Source organism: Manis javanica, chromosome 13 (assembly GCF_040802235.1).
Source record: "Manis javanica isolate MJ-LG chromosome 13, MJ_LKY, whole genome shotgun sequence".
NCBI lineage: Eukaryota > Metazoa > Chordata > Mammalia > Pholidota > Manidae > Manis > Manis javanica.
Window position 1 is genome coordinate 21,488,362 of NC_133168.1, and position 19,402 is coordinate 21,507,763.

General features: G+C 39.5%; 1 long non-coding RNA gene across 8 annotated transcripts in view; it reads right to left on the reverse strand.

Moving 5' to 3' along the window:
* Positions 1-18,760, reverse strand: part of LOC140845757 (uncharacterized) — a 38,657-nt gene extending 19,897 nt beyond the window's left edge. For 5 of the 8 annotated variants that reach the window (XR_012124640.1, XR_012124638.1, XR_012124634.1 and 2 more), the window contains exons 1-3: positions 18,629-18,754; positions 14,729-14,887; positions 11,857-11,953 (exon numbers count right to left, since the gene is read on the reverse strand). This is a non-coding gene — a long non-coding RNA (uncharacterized lncRNA). Of the gene's footprint in view, positions 1-11,856; positions 11,954-14,728; positions 14,888-15,499; positions 15,642-18,628 lie in introns of all 8 variants that reach the window. The other 3 variants (XR_012124633.1, XR_012124635.1, XR_012124636.1) reach the window with 3 other exon arrangements.
* Positions 18,761-19,402: the final 642 nt, after the last annotated feature.

Below are 19,402 nucleotides of genomic sequence, written 5' to 3' on the forward strand. Positions count from 1 at the left end.
TGGGGAATCACCGCTAGGATCCTTTACAGGATACAAAGCTGACCACAGACTTCCAACCCAGTTTCTTCAATTTTCTTTTCTTTTATTTTTTTAAGATTTAAAAACTATTTTTATTAAGGTATCATTAATATACTCTCTTTTTAAAGTTTCACGTGAAAAAAACAATGTGGTTACCACGTTCACCCACATTATCGCATCTACTCCATACTCCATTGCAGTCACTGTCTATCAGTGTAGTAAGATGCCACACATTCACTATTTGCCTTCTCTGTGCTACACTGTCTTCCCCATGACCCCCATGCCATGTGTGCCAATCATAATACCCCTCAATCCCCTTCTCCCTCCCTCCCAATCCACCTTCTCCCACCCCTCCCCTCTGGTAACCTCTAGTCCCTTCTTGGAGTCTGTGAGTCTGTTGCTGTTTTGTTCCTTCAGTTTTGCTTCATTGTAATACTCCACAAATGAGGGAAATCATTTGATATTTGTCTTTCTCTGCCTGGCTTACTTCACTGAGCATAATACCCTCCAGCTCCATCCATGTTGTTGCAAATAGTAAGATTTGTTTTTTTCATATGGCTGAGTAGTATTCTACTGTGTATATGTACCACATCTTCTTTATCCATTCATGTACTGATGGACATTTAGGTTGCTTCCATTTCTTGGCTATTGTAAATAGTGCTGCAATAAACATAGGAGTCCATATGTCTTTTTGAATCTGAGCAATTATATTCTTTGGATAAATTCCTAGGGGTGGAATTCCTGGGTCAAATGGTATTTCTATTTTTAGTTTTTAAGGAACCTCCATATTACTTTCCACAATGGTTGAACTAGCTTACATTCCCACCAGCAGTGTAGGAGGCTTCCCCTTTCTCTACATCCTCGCCAGCATTTGTTGTTGTTAGTCTTTTTGATAGTGGCCATCCTAACTGGTGTGAGGTGATATCTCATTGTGATTTTTATTTGCATTTCCCTGATAAGTAGTGATATGGAGCATCTTTTTATGTGCCTGTTGGACATCTGAATTTCTTCTTTGGAGAACTGTCCTTCATATCCTCTGCCCATTTGTTAATCAGGTTATTTGCTTTTTGGGTGTTGAGACATGTGAGCTCTTTATATATTTTGGATGTTAACCCTTTGTTGGATATGTCATTTACAAATATATTCTCCCATACTGTAGGATGCCTTTTTGTTCTGTTGATGGTGTCCTTTGCTGTACAGAAACTTTTTAGTTTGATGTAGTCCCCGGTATTCATTTATGCTTTTGTTTCCCTTGCTTGAGGAGACATGTTCAGGAAGCAGTTACTCATGTTTATATTCTGGAGATTTTTGCCTGTGTTGTCTTCTAAGAGTTTTATGGTTTCATGACTTACATTCAGGCCTTTGATCCATTTCGAGTTTACTTTTGTGTATGGGGTTAGACAGTAATCCAGTTTCATTCTCTTGCATGTCAGCTCCTTCCATTTTCAACATAAAACTGCAAGTGAGGTTCAGGGAATCCCTGTGAAGGTAGTTTCATTTGGCTTCATGTTAATCTTGTCTTTAAAATTAAACCTTACAGACATGATATACAAGAAGTTTCCTTTCTTGATCCCAAGGTTTGAGGAGGAGAGAGGAAAGTCAAGGGTGGAAAGAATCAGTGCACTGCTCTGTGCTTGTTCCAGAAAAACATAACCTTATGATTAGATTGGCTACCTTCATAAACCCAACTCTAGAATCATTACTCAAAATGAAGTTCTTAATTAGTGTATCTTATTATGATCCTGATTTAAACTAACCAATTGGAAATGGCATTTTGAGACATTTAAGGAAATGTAACTGTGAACCATGCACTAGATGATACCAATGATTTCTTGTTAAAGATGATACAAATATTATAGTTAGATCACTTTAAAAGATATATGTTTAACATATGTAAGAATAAAATAACATTAGATGTGGGATTTGTTTTCAACTGCTTTAGGAAGAAAATAGAAAAAAAACAAGAAAATGAAAAAATCTTGATAATTCTTGAATTTGGTTAATGGATCTAAGAGGGTTTATTATATAATTCTCATTACATCTATGTGTGTGTTTATAATGGCTTATAATTAAAAAAAATTAAGTCTCTTGCAATGCAAATTTGATTCATTCAAAACACAATTAATAAGCAGCAGCTTTAAAACATGTCTGAGGGGGCCAAGATGGCAGCATGAGTAGAGCAGCAGAAATCTCCTCCCAAAACCACATATATCTATGAAAATATAACAAAGACAACTCTTCCTAGAATAGAGACCAGAGGACACAGGACAACATCCAGACCACATCCACACCTGCAAGAACCCAGTGCCTCATGAAGGGGGTAAGATACAAGCCCCAGCCCCATGGGACCAGAGCGCCCCTCCGCCAGGCTCCCAGCAGGAGGAGAGGAGTCAGAGCCAGGAGGGAGAGGGAGCCCAGGACTGCTGAACACCCAGCCCCAGCCATCCACACCAGAGCGCAGACACAGTGCATGTGTGGGGTCCTGGATACGAGTGAAACAGGCCAGCAAGACTGGTGAGCGGGTACCAGAGGCCAGCACCAGAGAACAAAGAAAAGCGAGTGTTTTTTGTTTTGTTTTTTTAATATTTATTTAATTTTGTTGTTGCTGTTGCTGTTGTTTTCCTTTGGCAAGTGCTTTTTGGAAGTCTTAAAGGGGCAGGGCAGGACACTTACTCCAGAGGTAGGGAATCTGGGGATCTCTGGACACTCTAACCCCCTGGGCAGCAGGGAGCATGGAGGCCCCTTACGGAAGCCACCCCCCATCCAATGCGGCTCCACCATTTTGGAGCAGCAGTCCAAGCCAGGCCCACAGCAACAGCAGAGATAAACTCCATAGCAGCCAGGCAGCAAGCAGAAGCCCTCTCTGCGTGCAGCTTCCCAGCACAATCCACTAGAGGTCGCTGTTCTCCCAGGAGAGGAAGGCTGCAAACCAACAAGAAGGGAAGTTCTTCCAGCCTTCACTCGTTCCAGCTCTGCAAACTATTTCTATCACCATAAAAAGGCAAAATTTCAGGCAAACTAAGATCACAGAGGCAACACCAGAGAAGGAGACAGACCTAACCAGTCTTCCTGAAAAAGAATTCAAAATAAAAATCATAAACATGCTGACGGAGATGCAGAGAAATATGCAAGAGCAATGGGATGAATCCGGAGGGAGATCACAGATGCCAGGAACGATATTACAGAAGTAAAACAAACTCTAGAAGGATTTATAAGCAGAATGGATAAGATGCAAGAGTCCATTGATGGAATAGAAACCAGAGAACAGGAACGCATAGAAGCTGACATAGAGAGAGATAAAAAGATCTCCAGGAATGAAACAATATTAAGAGAACTGTGTGACAAATCCAAAAGGAACAATATCCATATTATAGGGGTACCAGAAGAAGAAGAGAGAGGAAAAGGGATAGAAAGTGTCTTTGAAGAAATAATTGCTGAAAAATTCCCCAAACTGGGGGAGGAAATAATCGAACAGACCACAGAAATACACAGAACCCCCAACAGAAAGGATACAAGGAGGACAACACCAAGACACATAATAATTAAAATGGCAAAGATCAAGGACAAGGAAAGAGTTTTAAAGGCAGCTAGAGAGAAAAAGGTCACCGATAAAGGAAAACCCATCAGGCTATCATCAGACTTCTCAACAGAAACTCTACAGGCCAGAAGAGAATGGCATGATATATTTAATGCAATGAAACAGAAGGGCCTTGAACCAAGGATACAGTATCCGGCACGATTATCATTTAAATATGATGGAGGGATTAAACAATTCCCAGACAAGCAAAAGCTGAGGGAATTTGCTTCCCACAAACCACCTCTACAGGGAATCTTACAGGGACTGCTCTAGTTGGGAGCACTCCTAAAAAGAGCACAGAACAAAACACACAACATATGAAGAATGGAGGAGGAGGAATAATAAGGGAGAGAAGAAAAGAATCTCCAGACAGTGTATATAACAGCTCAATAAGCGAGCTAAGTTAGGCAGTAAGATACTAAAGAGGCTAACCTTGAACCTTTGGTAACCACGAATTTATAGCCTGCAATGGCAATAAGTACATATCTCTCAATAGTCGTACTAAATGTAAATGGACTTAATGCACCAATCAAAAGACACAGAGTAATAGAATAGATAAAAAAGCAAGACCCATCTATATGCTGCTTACAAGAAACTCACCTCAAACCCAAAGACATGCACAGACTAAAAGTCAAGGAATGGAAAAACATATTTCAGGCAAACAACAGCGAGAAGAAAGCAGGAGTTGCAGTACTAATATCAGACAAAATAGACTTCAAAACAAAGAAAGTAACAAGAGATAAAGAAGCACACTACATAATGATAAAGGGCTCAGTCCAACAAGAGGATATAACCATTCTAAATATATATGCACCCAACACAGGAGCACCAGCATTTGTGAAACAAATACTAACAGAACTAAAGAGGGAAACAGACTGCAATGCATTCATTTTAGGAGACTTCAACACACAACTCGCCCCAAAGGATAGATCCACTGGGCAGAAAATGAATAAGGACATGGAGGCACTGAACAACACAGTAGAACAGATGGACCTAATAGACATCTATAGAACTCTACATCCAAAAGCAACAGGATATACATTCTTCTCAAGTGCACATGGAACATTCTCTAGAATAGACCACATACTAGCCCACAAAAAGAGCCTCAGTAAATTCCAAAATATTGAAATTCTACCAACCTATTTTTCAGACCACAAAGGTATGAAACTAGAAATAAATTCTACAAAGAAAACAAAAAGGCTCACAAACACATGGAGGCTTAACAACATGCTCCTAAATAATCAATGGATTAACAAACAAATTAAAATAGAGATCAAGGAATATATAGAAACAAATGACAACAACAACACAAAGCCCCAACTTCTGTGGGACGCAGCAAAAGCAGTCTTAAGAGGAAAGTATATGGTGATCCAGGCACACTTGAAGAAGTAAGAACAATCCCAAATGAATAGTCTAACATCACAATTATCGAAACTGGAAAAAGAAGAACAAATGAGGCCTAAAGTCAGCAGAAGGAAGGACATAATAACGATCAGAGAAGAAATAAACAAAATTGAGAAGAATAAAACAATGGCAAAAATCAATGAAACCAAGAGCTGGTTCTTTGAGAAAATAAACAAAATAGATAAGCCTCTAGCCAAACTTATTAAGAGAAAAAGAAAATCAACACAAATCAACAGAATCAGAAATGAGAATGGAAAAATCGCGAGAGACTCCACAGAAATACAAAGAATTATTAAACACTACTGTGAAAACCTATATGCCAACAAACTGGAAAACCTAGAAGAAATGGACAACTTCCTAGAAAAATACAACCTTCCAAGACTGACCAAGGAAGAAACACAAAAGTTAAACAAACCAATTACGAGCAAAGAAATTGAAATGGTAATCAAAAAACTACCCAAGAACAAAACCCCGGGGCCGGACAGATTCACCTCGGAATTTTATCAGACACACAGAGAAGACATAATACCCATTCTCCTTAAAGTTTTCCAAAAAATAGAAGAGGAGGGAATACTCCCAAACTCATTCTATGAAGCCAACATCACCCTAATACCAAAACCAGGCAAAGACCCCACCAAAAAAGAAAATTACAGACCAATATCCCTGATGAATGTAGATGCAAAAATACTCAATAAAATATTAGCAAACAGAATTCAACAGAATATCAAAAGGATCATACACCATGACCAAGTGGGATTCATCCCAGGGATGCAAGGATGGTACAACATTCGAAAATCCATCAACATCATCCACCACATCAACAAAAAGAAAGACAAAAACCACATGATCATCTCCATAGATGCTGAAAAAGCATTTGACAAAATTCAACATCCATTCATGATAAAAACTCTCAGCAAAATGGGAATAGAGGGCAAGTACCTCAACATAATAAAGGCCATATATGATAAACCCACAGCCCACATTATACTGAACAGTGAGAAGCTGAAAGCTTTTCCTCTGGATAGGGAACTAGAAAGGGATGCCCACTCTCCCCAATGTTATTTAACATATTACTGGAGTTCCTAGCCATGGCAATCAGACAAAACAAAGAAATACAAGGAATCCTGATTGGTAAAGAAGAAGTTAAACTGTCACTATTTGCAGATGACATGATATTGTACATAAAAAACCCTAAAGACTCCACTCCAAAACTACTAGAACTGATATTGGAATACAGCAAAGTTGCAGGATACAAAATTAACACACAGAAATCTGTAGCTTTCCTATACACTAACAATGAACCAATAGAAAGAGAAATCAGGAAAACAATTCCATTCACAATTGCATCAAAAAGAATAAAATACCTAGGAATAAACCTAACCAAAGAAGTGAAAGACCTATACCCAGAAAACTACAAGTCACTCTTAAGAGAAATTAAAAAGGACACTAACAAATGGAAACTCATTCCATGCTCATGGCTAGGAAGAATTAATATCATCAAAATGGCCATCCTGCCCAAAGCAATATACAGATTTGATGCAATCCCTATCAAATTACCAGCAACATTCTTCAACAAACTGGAACAAATAATTCAAAAATTCATATGGAAACACCAAAGACCCCGAATAGCCAAAGCAATCCTGAGAAAGAAGAATAAAGTAGGGGGGATCTTACTCCCCAACTTCAAGCTCTACTACAAAGCCGTAGTAATCAAGACAATTTCGTACTGGCACAAGAACAGAGCCACAGACCAGTGGAACAGATTAGAGACTCCAGACATTAACCCAAACATATATGGTCAATTAATATTTGATAAAGGAGCCATGGACATACAATGGGGAAATGACTCTCTTCAACAGATGGTGCTGGCAAAACTGCACAGCTACATGTAGGAGAATAAACTGGACCATTGTCTAACCCCATACACAAAAGTAAATTCTAAATGGATCAAAGACCTGAATGTAAGTCATGAAACCATTAAACTCTTGGAAAAAAACATAGGCAAAGACCTCTTAGACATAAACATGAGTGACCTCTTCTTGAACATATCTCCCCGGGCAAGGAAAACAACAGCAAAAATGAACAAGTGGGACTATATTAAGCTGAAAAGCTTCTGTACAGCAAAAGACACCATCAATAGAACAAAAAGGAACCCTACAGTATGGGAGAATATATTTTTAAATGACAGATCCAATAAAGGCTTGACGTCCAAAATATATAAAGAGCTCACACGACTCAACAAACAAAAAACAAATAATCCAATTAAAAAATGGGCAGAGGAACTGAACAGATAGTTCTCCAAAAAAGAAATACAGATGGCCAACAGACACATGAAAAGAAGCTCCACATCGCTACTTATCAGAGAAATGCAAATTAAAACTGCAATGAGGTATCACCTCACACCAGTAAGGATGGCTGCCATCCAAAAGACAAACAACAACAAATGTTGGCGAGGCTGTGGAGAAAGGGGGACCCTCTTACACTGCTGGTGGGAATGTAAATTAGTTCAACCATTGTGGAAAGCAGTATGGAGGTTCCTCAAAATGCTCAAAACAGACACCATTTGACCCAGATGCACCCCTATGTTTATCGCAGCACTATTTACAATAGCCAAGAATTGGAAGCAACCTAAGTCTGTCCATCAGTAGATGATTGGATAAAGAAGATGTGGTACATATACACAATGGAATATTGCTCAGCCATAAGAAGAAAACAAATCCTACCATTTGCAACAACATGGATGGAGCTAGAGGGTATTATGCTCAGTGAAATAAGCCCAGCAGAGAAAGAGAAATACCAAATGATTTCACTCATCTGTGGATTATAAGAACAAAGGAAAAACTGAAGAAACAAAACAGCAGCAGAATCACAGAACCCAAGAATGGTACCAAAGGGAAAGGGACTGGGGAGGATGGGTGAGTAGGGAGGGATAAGGCAAGGGAAGAAGAAAGGGGCTATTATGATTAGCATGCATAATGGGTGGGTGGGAGAAAGGGGAGGGCTGTACAACACGGAGAAGACAAGTAGTGATTCTACAGCATTTGCTACACTGATGGACAGTGACTGGAAAGGGGTTTATAGGGGGGACCTGGTATAGGGGAGAGCCTAGTAAACATAATATTCTTCATGTAATTGCAGATTAATGATAACAAAAAAAAAAGAAAGGAAAGGGGGATTACTCCCTGATAGGATAAAACTAACTGTAAATCAACGATTAATGCATGCTTTAAATATCCTTAATTTTGATCATTTAAAGGGTGTCAGATGATCAGCTATGGAAGTATATTTTTCTGATAATATTCCTTTCTCTTAAAAAAAAAAAGCAGTTCCTGTGTGGTGACCTCCAATAAGTTCTTCATAATGGTATAAAGGGCATATCAAAGTGTGGGCAAAGGGTCTGTTTGTGTTTATACAGAGGATCAAAGCCTAATTTGGCTACCCAGAAAATGAACTAAGATACGATATGAAGAACTTCCAACATCAGCACTCTCTGGAAGACTCATACCAGAAGATGATCATCAAAAAACCTCAACAAAGATCCAGGCGATGCTGCATTTGTAGCTGCATTCATCCCACCAGTTCCTGGACTTGCCATGGAATGAAGAAGGAGATATCTAAGCTGGCCTGTGCATACAGTAAAACAACAAATTTGACTGGATCTATACTGTTGTAACTCAACCAAGAATTAGGAGAAGTGCAAGTTGCAGCACTCCAAAATCTTGAGACTACAGACTATCTACTGTTAAAAGAACATATGGGATGTGAACAGTTCCCAGGAATAGGTTGTTTTAATTTGTCTGATTTCTCTCAGACTGTTCAAGTACAGTTGGACAATATCCATCATATCATAGATTAATTTTCACAAATGCCTAGGATGCCTAACCGGTTTTCCTGGTTTCACTGGAGATGGCTGGTAATTATAGATCTGCTTTGGTTATGTAACTGTATTCCTATTATGTTAATGTGTGTGTGCAATTTAATTAGTAGTTTAAAACCTATACATGCTTAAGTTACTCTACAAGAAGATATGTCAAAGAAATAATCAATCCTCCCATGTTTTCTTCCATATGCTACCTCTATAGCTTTTCTTCTTCCTTCCTAATTAAAACCCTTAAATAGAATTTGTGCCTCATATCGAATTCACTGAGTATCATAATTCCTCCAAGTGGTAAAGATACCTCAAGACAAATGCTGGGCATAAAAGCCACAGGGCATAAGTCTGCAAAGAAGTAAAAAGCTGACCTTTTCAAACAATATGGCTTCTCTCTCACTTACCAACTTTACATTTCCCTGTATGGCCCTGGAAGATGACTGGTTAGCCAGAGATGGGTAAGATTCCTCAAGGGAGGAACAACCTAAGGCAGGCACAGTTGCAGGGGACCGTCAGGTGAGAAATTGGGGATCAACAGAGGTGAGGCTTAGAACCTCAACCCCTGTTTTGAGAGAAATCTTCTGCATCCATGGTGTTTTGTTGCCCTTGTCTAGCTTGGATTAATACTTAGTCTACAGGCACACACCCGATCATCTACATTTGCTTTCTTACAGCACTAAACTATTTTTCTACCTTTATCTTGCATCTACCTACCACTTCAGCATTTTATTTAAAATAATAATAATAATAATAATAATAGTAATAATAATAATAATAATGGAGAAATGTGGGATTCACATATAAATCAGGTATAAAAATCAAATGAATATTCATATTTGAGCTGTTTGTTTATAGTTCATAATGCATGATCAAAACTGAAAGTTTCTGTGATGACTGCCCTTGTACTGTTCGCCATGTAAGAACTTATTCACTATGTAAGAATTTGTTCACCATGTAAGAAATTGTTCGTTATGCTTCAGAAGATCGGAGACTGATGAGAATTAGGCTTGGGGTGGATTAATGATTGTGCATTGAGCATTGACCCCCCTATACAGAATTTTATTGTTGTTAACAACTATTTGATCAATGAATGTGAGAGATGCCCTCTCAAAAAAATAAAATAAATAAAAATAAATAAAACATGTCTGAATCTTAGGCTTCACCAGGTTTACTGAAGGAGAGAATTAGTGGGCAGCCCTGGGAAGGCCTGCAGCAAGATTCTGCAGACTGTCAATACCTTCTGCCTGTTCCTTAATATGAAAACTTAAAGAATTTACTATTACGACGTGAGGCGGGAAGTGCTAAAATTGCCAGTGTTAATAAGCCATGTTTAACTCACTGTTCCGGGAAAGAGGTCTGTAAACTGCAGAAGAGAGTGGCGTTGCTATAAATCATACTTTAGGGTCTACCCTTGCTGTGGGGAGCTACTGCTTCATACGATGTTTTCCACTGGTCAAGTTTCAATCAAAGCCGGGACGCTAACCTACTTTGCTTACAGAGAGATTGTCACATGCTCCAGAGGGGTCACAGAAGGTACTTGGGGAAGAGGACATGTGAGCTGAGAAATGGACTCTCTGAGACAAAGGTCACACTTGCTATCCTGCCAGTAACAGCTACATTGCCCCGGGAGTAGCCCGCATCTGGGATCCATGGAGCCTGGTGTCTAGAGCCTGCCCTCCAAGGACAGGGCAAGGTGGCAAAGGCAGACAGGGTTGCTAGGCAGCAGCCACAATCACGAACACATCACGTCTTCAAAGTGTTTGAAGGTTTTTTTTAAATGAAAGCATCTTTTTAGGAGAAATTTATGAAATGCGAGTTCATTTCCATGGCGGGAAAGGTGTGTAAATGTGATCATTGGGAAGATCTGAATGGAGCGGGCAAGCAGAGACCAAACAGAGGGGACAGGGGCTTTCGATGACACAAAGTGTTTTTCAAAGTGAGGTCAGAGACAATACCTAAATAAGAATCACTTAGATGTTTCTTTAGAGTGCAGCTTTTCTGACACTGTCCCAAACCCCCTGCATCAGAATTTTTAGGAGCAGGATCTGGGAAGCTGCATTTTAAATGAGCTCCCAGATTCCCCTGAATAGGAAAGCTTGAGAATCTCTCCTTATCCCCTTTGACCTCACCTGCTTCTTTACCTCCCATGTCCTTCCCACTGTTCCTTCCCTGGAAGTTCCCCCTTGAACTTCATTTCCACAGCTTTTTAATGCAACCTGCTCCCTGCATTTTCCCATAAAGTGGACTCAGAAAGCCCCTACTTGATGGAAGTGCTCATGTCTTAGCTAAAAATACCTGAGTACTGTCCGTTCTTTGAGCTCCCATAGCACTGGTTTTCCCCTAACACAATGATAGTTTTCATTGCCCATTTACTTTTATGTGTTGAATTCCTCTTTGGAGGGACTGCTTGGTACAAGATAGGCATTCAGTAACTGTTGGATGAGGAAATGAGTGATGTTTCTCATTCATAATTCTTCCTACTTAATGTTATTTCTTTTATTCCAAAAATTACACAACACGCTTTTTTTTTTCAAACTTCCTCTTCTTTCTCATTCTCAACAAAGTATCTTGAAACATTCATTACACATTAGGAACAGATCAGAATATGACAGTTTCTATGCTAGAAACATAAGAAACTATGCATCCTAGTCTGGATTTCTCATAAGTTATCCATCTTTTGGTGGGACTGAGAGTCGATTTCTTGATGAGATTCTAGCTATGTCCTCCATATCCTCAGAAAACAACCAACACAGATGCTGTCTTTGAAAAGTAATGAATACACTTGAAAACTGCAAGGTGGAAATGCAAACATAAGAATATTTTAGCTAAATCTAGAAATAGAAAAGCTGAAAAGTAGGGTTTTGAACTAGTTTTTATTATTTTATGTCCCATATGCTTACAAGGAAAAAAATAGTGGTGGCTTTTGATCAAAAAACACATTCATTTGAATCATTCAAGAAACTTAAAAGGTCAAAAGTCTACTTACCCTTCACAAATGATACCAGTTGGAAAAATCAGGTCTGTGGTTTGTTTGTAGGAAACTTGGCATAGAATGTAATGGGTTATCCGGCAAACTTTTGATTCTGTAATTTAGAAAAGACAAAGGGCAACCATTTCTTAATATAAGGTGGACTAACTTTGAGTCTGTCCTGTAGGGGTTATACCTGCCAAGTTAATTATTAAGACTGAATGAATTTGACAGCAATATTTTATAAATATGAGTGTGCCTATATTCTTGTTGAGTTATTTTTCTAATCCCTTTTTGTCTTCCCAAGAGTCTTGCCATCCTGGGGACACATTTCTCATGCATGAGAATCACAGCTCATTTCAGCCTTCTAATGATCCTCTAGTATCTGTCAAACCAGAAAGGTTAATAGAAGGCAACTGAAGACATTGAAGAGGTCTTTTCTATGCTTTCACCATCTTTACTTTATATCTTGCTATTCCAATCTTGTATACCATTAGACTCAAAGCCGTGAGTTTAGTATCCACCTTGAACCCAGATTAGAGAATCCAACTCAAAAGGCATTAATAATTATTTAATTGACCATTGGCTGGTGATACATCAAGAGTCCTTCCTGCACTTGTAGGAAAAAAGTCTTCCCAACCCATTTTTTCCAGAGTTGGAACTTTATCAGAATCATTGCCAAAGCTTGTGTTCAAATCCTAAAATGTTTATATCAGGTAATGATATAAAATAAAATAGAGAAATCTGTTGTTTTGGGACTAGAACATCAAAGACTACATGCACCTTTGCAAGAAGAATATATAAATAGGTACGTACGAGATGTTCTTATCAAAAAGCCAAATTGAGGAAGACTAAGTTCTTGCCAGATGTTCCAACTAACCAGAAATTATTCCTCTGAATGAAAATCGATCATCACAGCCTTGTCCTCCATGAAAGTTGCATTGCTAAGGTACAGAATTCTGAATTGGGCTGGATTCTCCTAGGGTTCTTTAATGGCAAGCAATAATAAATAAATTGGACAAATATAAAAAACAGTTTATTGCAGAGAGAGTGAATAGTGCACAAGGGGGTTTAAAAGGCCAAAGCATAGGCTCAACAATAGGATAGGAACTAGTACAATTACAGGATGGCTCTGGCATTTATTCAAAGGAGCTGCTCAACCATCTCACATGGACAACTTTCCTTTACTAATCATCAGAAATGAATGCTTTTTAGCCATTTAATCTACCATCTTTTTCTCTGTCATTTCTGTAACTTGACTGATGATTGAGCATCCAGGAAGAAAATAACCGACTGCTCTGGCTTGGATCGTGTGAGTCCAGTGTGTTTAGGAGAACAGAGGGTACCTTGCTTTACCTCCGCACCAAGAGAACCCAAAATGGGAGAGACATTATTCTCCAAAATGAAATCAGCATGCTGTTGGAAAGGCAATAATGTTAGATGGCAAAAATACCAACTAATATCATTAAAATGCCTAATAGGTTCTTAACCTGGACTTCATCAAGTAATTTGCAAATTTTTGTAAGTTTTTACATGGATGCAGTTTTCTTCAAACACTAGGAAAGGTCCAAGTCCAAAATGGCTAGAAGTACTGTGAAGTGTTGCATATGAGAACAATTTTCTCCAAAATCCAAGTGTCTTGGAAACAAGCAACCTTAAAGATAAGCCAGAAATCTTCACATTTAGTTTTCCATTCTTTGGTATTTTAGGAAAGGACATTTAAAATTTATCCTGGGGTTAGAGAGAAAAAGATGCTTCATTTTGAAGTTCAATGTTTGTTGAGATGCTGATAGCTGCTCAGAGTTAAGCAGCTAAAGTTAACCAGGGATGTGTAGGAGGACACCCTCTCAACCTTTATCCCTTTGCACCTGCTGGGCTAGCAGAGCCCAACCCTGAGTGAATTCAACTGCCTGCCTTCTCTGGACACCCATACACAGACATCAAGTAGTTCTTAAGGAAGACGGACAACTTCATGACCACCAGCCATCCTCATCCACCCTCCCGTCATTATCCCTGGTCAGCTCGCTCTCCCTTTTCTATAGTCTCATTATAGACTACTTTAAAATTTCTCTGCTCTCTTCAAACTCCCTCCCAGTCATTCAATACAAAGTCCTTCACCTCCAATTTACTGTCATATAACTGAGCGTACAAGCAGGATAGAACCCTGCCACCATCCCTGCACAGAATCAACAGGCCTGCTTATAGTTCTCTTCTGTGATTCCCAGCTGAGGATGGAGGTTGGGAGTGGGAGGAAGGGGGCTCTGCTCCCAAATGGCCCATCAAAAATTTTAGATAAAAACAATTACTTTTACAGTAAAGAAGCATAATTTATCAATCTTGATGCAAATATCTCCAAAGAATATCTAACTCCACTTATTCTCATCTGAAGATCATTAAAAGACCTTTAGATTTTTAACTTAATATTGGGTTTATGAATCAATTTTCTATGTCTTTGGGACATAAATCAATTCTTTGAGCCTGATCACTACCACAGAAATAACAAAACATAGGCCTTTGAATTGCCAAGCAGGAGACCAGATTCTAGACCTGAGATGGTCCCCAAATTATGCAACACTTTGTGAGGGTTGGCTTTAAACAGTCAGTTGGTCTAAACCTATTTTTATTACAACCACTAGGTAATTTTTCTCATCATCACTTTAAAAAATGATCTGATTCAGAATATCAACTATGACTTCCTAAAGAGTGATATTTCAAACTCTGTTCTTTTGTACTGATTAGTATCTATAAGGAAATCACAAATGTTCTTTTGTAAATTTTCTTTGCTGTTTCCAGTGGAGGTAATGAATCTCTCCCCTTTTGAAATCAGAGAAAGGAAGTTGAAATTAGTAAGAGTTTCAAGTTCACACACATTGTGGCTTCACTGACGTACCTTTCAGGGTCCTCTCGAAATAAAAATTCCGTTTTGACAAATGCTTGATTTACATTCACATTCGTCTCTCCAGAGCAGCTCTCGCAGACATTGCTACAGCACTTGGTGCTGCACTTGAAGTTGAGCACATCTCAAGCGGGGCTGTAATGACTGGCTGACCTGTCAGGGGAGGATGGGATGGGATTCTGATCACCTTAGAATGTGGACCAATGGTAGATCAGTATGTGTTTCCTGAATAAACGAGTGGAGCATAATCTAGCTCAGTGAAGGTAACAAAGGAGTGGTCAAGATGAATTTTTGAGCTTAGTTTAATAATTTGATTTTAAGATAGAATCATGAATCTAAGGAACATAAGCTCTGGCTCCATTTTGGAGGTGAATAGGATAGTACCTTTTGAAATAAAACTGTATCATTTTCCATATCTATTCAAATCAGTATTCTTTCACTACGACTGACTCATTTAGTGAGAACAGCAAGTTTAGATATTTATATGTGTGTCACATAGCTTTCAGTTCTCTAACAAAAATATAAAGTGAGTCACTGTGTGTCACCAGAATGTCCAAGTCTAGTATGGTTGTTTTGTGTAGGTCAATTTAGCTAAGCTGGAACTACATTTCCCCAAATTCCTCTCCAATATGGCTCTTCGTTAAGGAGGGTCTGCACAGAAATTTGCATGATATTTAGAGCAGTGAAGCAGCTGGTACAGTCTGAAGGATGGCAGAGCGCCAGGGGCTGTGTAGATGCCCCTGTCGTCACTGGTGTGCTGCTCACTTGATCGTCACAGGGCAGCAGCCAGGCCCGCAGCTCCTCCTGCTGGATCCCCTCCTCCAGTTTCTCCAAGACTTGGGCCTGCAGTGTTCGCAGCTCACAGAGAAGACACTGGCTGCTTCTTCAAGTGTCCCGGGCATAGACGCTGGAGGTGGTGAGGGAAAGATGCAGTTTCCAGTTTGCCTGGGGAGGTGCTGGTTTGTCCTTGCTCTCCTCCACTTCACGGCTAGTTTTTCCCCAACGTTTGGCCCTGCTGGTCTGCACTGACCTCAGGCCCATGCAAGATACAGAGGCAACAGTCTTCCATAGAGTTCTTCAGCAGCTCCCATCCTGGTGGGAGATCTAAGCCCTGTAATGAATCCCATGTGCTCTATCACTCAGAGTTGTCCTACTTCTCTGATCAAATCCTATCTGATATACCTGTATAGTACATCACCTTGTCCTTTCCCAGTCACTCTGTATAATACATACAGATTAAAGCAGAGGAGAATCAGGAGATAGAAAGTCTGGGAAGACCACTGTCTGATTTATTATGATGTGTTTGCTCATTAGGAGTCATTACAGCCATTTCAATTTTATGAATGGTTTACAGGGTTGCAATATTGTACACCTCTAGAGATACCTGTAGAATTGTCCCATGTACAGCTGGCTTGGCTCTACATGGTAGCCCTGGCAGAGGGGAATATTATAAAAGGCTCCTCTTTATATAAAAGAGCCATTTTCAATTTGTAACAAATAACTAGTCCATTCATATGGAGCCCTCCTTGACTTGGTCTAGATGGGACTCAGAGTAGCCCAGTGCAGTACAGTATGTCACTGGGAATAAAAACAGCTCAGTGCATCTGAAGAATCATTAAATCATTAAAAACAGAGGAAATGTTTTGCATAAGCCAATACACTTGAATATTCTAACAACAGATTTCCTGAAAATTAAGTCAGGTGATTTGATTTCTATACGGCTCCCTTGTTCAGTTTTCCTGTTCTAGAGCCATTCAAGTCTGAATTGGCAAACACAAAGAACTGCCCAGTAAATAGATCAATAATTACCCTCTCTGCCGTCATAGTCTACAGAAGGGAATTTTTCTTAACATTGAAATCAAGACTAAAACAAAGAACGAAAACCATGACTTATATGGGCACCTCTGAGACTCAAGATCAAAGAACCCTCTCTCTACTGGAGAGAAACGCATCTTCACATACTGAGGCCACTGACTCCCCTGCCTTGTCTCACTCCATCTTCCCTTCAAACTTGCAAATTAGCCGTTATGCCCTGATCTCCTTGAGACCTGGGACTTGTTCTTCTTATTTTCTGTCAGCAAAGTGCCTTCCATATAATAGGCACTTAATAAATAGTTTATGTGATGATGGGGTCTCAATGTCTAACTTGGGCCAAAGGTCTCCTTGCACCCGTGATGCAGGCAGTATGGATAATGGACAAAGAGCACTGGACTTGGAGTTACTTTTAGAACAAGTCCTCCCATCTGCATGAACTTCCACTTCCTCAGAGCCTCTGCTTCTTCCTTCCTCCTGAAATAAGGCCTAGTATTCTTTACAGCTCAAAGAACAGAGTGCTCCTATGAAGCCTGCTACAGTAGGCTTCTCATTAAGCAATTCAAAAGAGCACTGGCACTGGGGGTTGTTTTGCTGGAATGGATTAACACCTGCCAGGACTGATCAGCTAAGACCTTCCGAGAACCACAGCACCCCCATGGAGGCCCTTCCTGAACACCAGGTCTGAGGTCAAGGCGCATCTGCTTTCCGCCGTCTTTCTCAGCCAGTGAGCAGGTCTGAGTCTGCCTTCAGTTAGAGACCCAGAACCACAGCATTTGGCCTCCAAGAAGCAACTGGCTGTTTCTGCAGATACCTGTGAGCACTAATTTACTCACCCCTCTGGTATGTTTGATGAGATTTGTAAAGTTCATCCCAAGACACTTTACTAATGGGCCTAAGTTCTTAGGAAAAGTTGAAATTATTTCAGCAAGAAGCCTTGTTTGTAGGTCAGAACAACCAAGAGAGGGACCCCTGGTGGCCCAAGAGCCCAAAGCTTTCTTAGCCTAAGTGGCTGCCAGAGAGAAATCCTGAGAAAACACTTCCAAAAAGAGGAGGAAAATATCTAGGGTGTTTTTGGAATAGACCCAGGTAACTGCACACTAATATGAAACCTGAAATATTATTGTTAATCAAGCCAAACCCTTCCAGCTCAGAATTATTTTTTTTCATGCACAGTGATAACTCAGGGACTATCGTATCAGTATGAGGTTTTTGTATGTGTGTGACGGCTGTCATCTCAGCTCTGAGGATGTAAGACTATTAGGCCTAATAGACTTGCTCCATCACCTCATCTTGGGTGGTGAAAATCATTGGCAGTTGTGTCCAAAAGAACTTTGAATACCAGACCTTTATGAAAGATATTAGTTCATTTTTCCCCTGATACTCTATTTTCCACACACACAAAATACCTTAGTGCATAAGTTACAAGTACTTCTGGCTGATAAGTGATTTATACTAAAAACACTGAATATGGTCAGGAGAAAGCAATTCCTGCTATTTCCCCTGCTTGAAATTTGGACCCATTCCTGGCATTTCTCTCTGAATCAGGTCCAGGCATCCCCATCTGGGGTACTAGCAAACTGATGAGATCTTCTGCCTCATAAAAATCCTCTAACCTTACCACAGCAGAAGTGCTGGTCTTATCTTAAAAGTCTCTGAACAAATTACTTATATTTTTTTCTACTTTAGTTGAAAATTTAAGGTTTCTTTTTCAATTCCTCACCTTTGGGCAGTGGTGGAGAATATGTTTTCGTGTAACTTCCAGCATTCACATAGCTTCCAACAATGTATAAGCACTGTTGCTCAACCTCATCTGCCCCTCTGCATATACCGCATCTACTGCTGCTTGAACTTACAAGGTCTAGCAGGACTGTGTGAAATAGGCTGGTGTTGTCTGATTAGATTCCTGGCTCATTTGGGCCAAACTGGTTGATGTGTCAATGATCTATGCAGTAACGCTTGCACATAGAAGTGGCCTTGTTAGACCGTGAGGAGGACCCCACTCCAGCCACAGATGCTCACACACTGCCTTGAATAATCAGGAGAACTATATTTAACTTGAAACAAGTGGAGAAAACTTACTTGTGAAAGCTCATTCCTGGTTTATTTCCACGAAATTGCAAAGTCACAAGGTCCAACACGTCATTTCTGTATATCCTGCTGCCTCTGCGAGGCTCTTCATCTGAGTCATACCAGGCAGATGGTGGTCTAATCTAGACTTAAAAGGATACTTAGAAAAGGAAAATATTCACCTCTATCTTGGCAATACTGTCGGACCTGACCTTCCCTCCTGCACCAAATGTATTTTGTTATGACTCTTCTATCTTCATTAAAAGCCATTAAAACTTCTTTTCCATTTTCACAGAAGCTAGAGACTACCGACAACCTGAGAATGTATTTTCTTTCACTTTCTCTGCAGGGTGGGATCTCATTCACTTTCCTGCATAATTGCCAAATCAAAGAGGCAGTGTTTTCTGGTGTCTACTCTGGTGAAATTAACTTGGAATTGTCTATTTTATATCTTAAATTGGTCTCCCCTACCATACACACCCCACATTAAATAAGTAATAAATTAGTAAACATAAAATCTGGAGGCATTAGTCATTTAAAATTGCACAGGCAATATACTATAGCATATGAAACAACTTAATGTAAGTTCAAAAAATAAAACAAGTGAGTAATATCTGTTGTGGAGAGTAGGGAGTACTCCTGATTTTAAAATAACGTGCTTTCATTATTTTTAAAATAGGAGAAGTACAAACATACAAAAATAAAAGCATACATAATCCCACGGCACAGACAAAACCACTAACATCTTATATTTCTTCTCAGATTCTATATTTTTAACAACTTTAT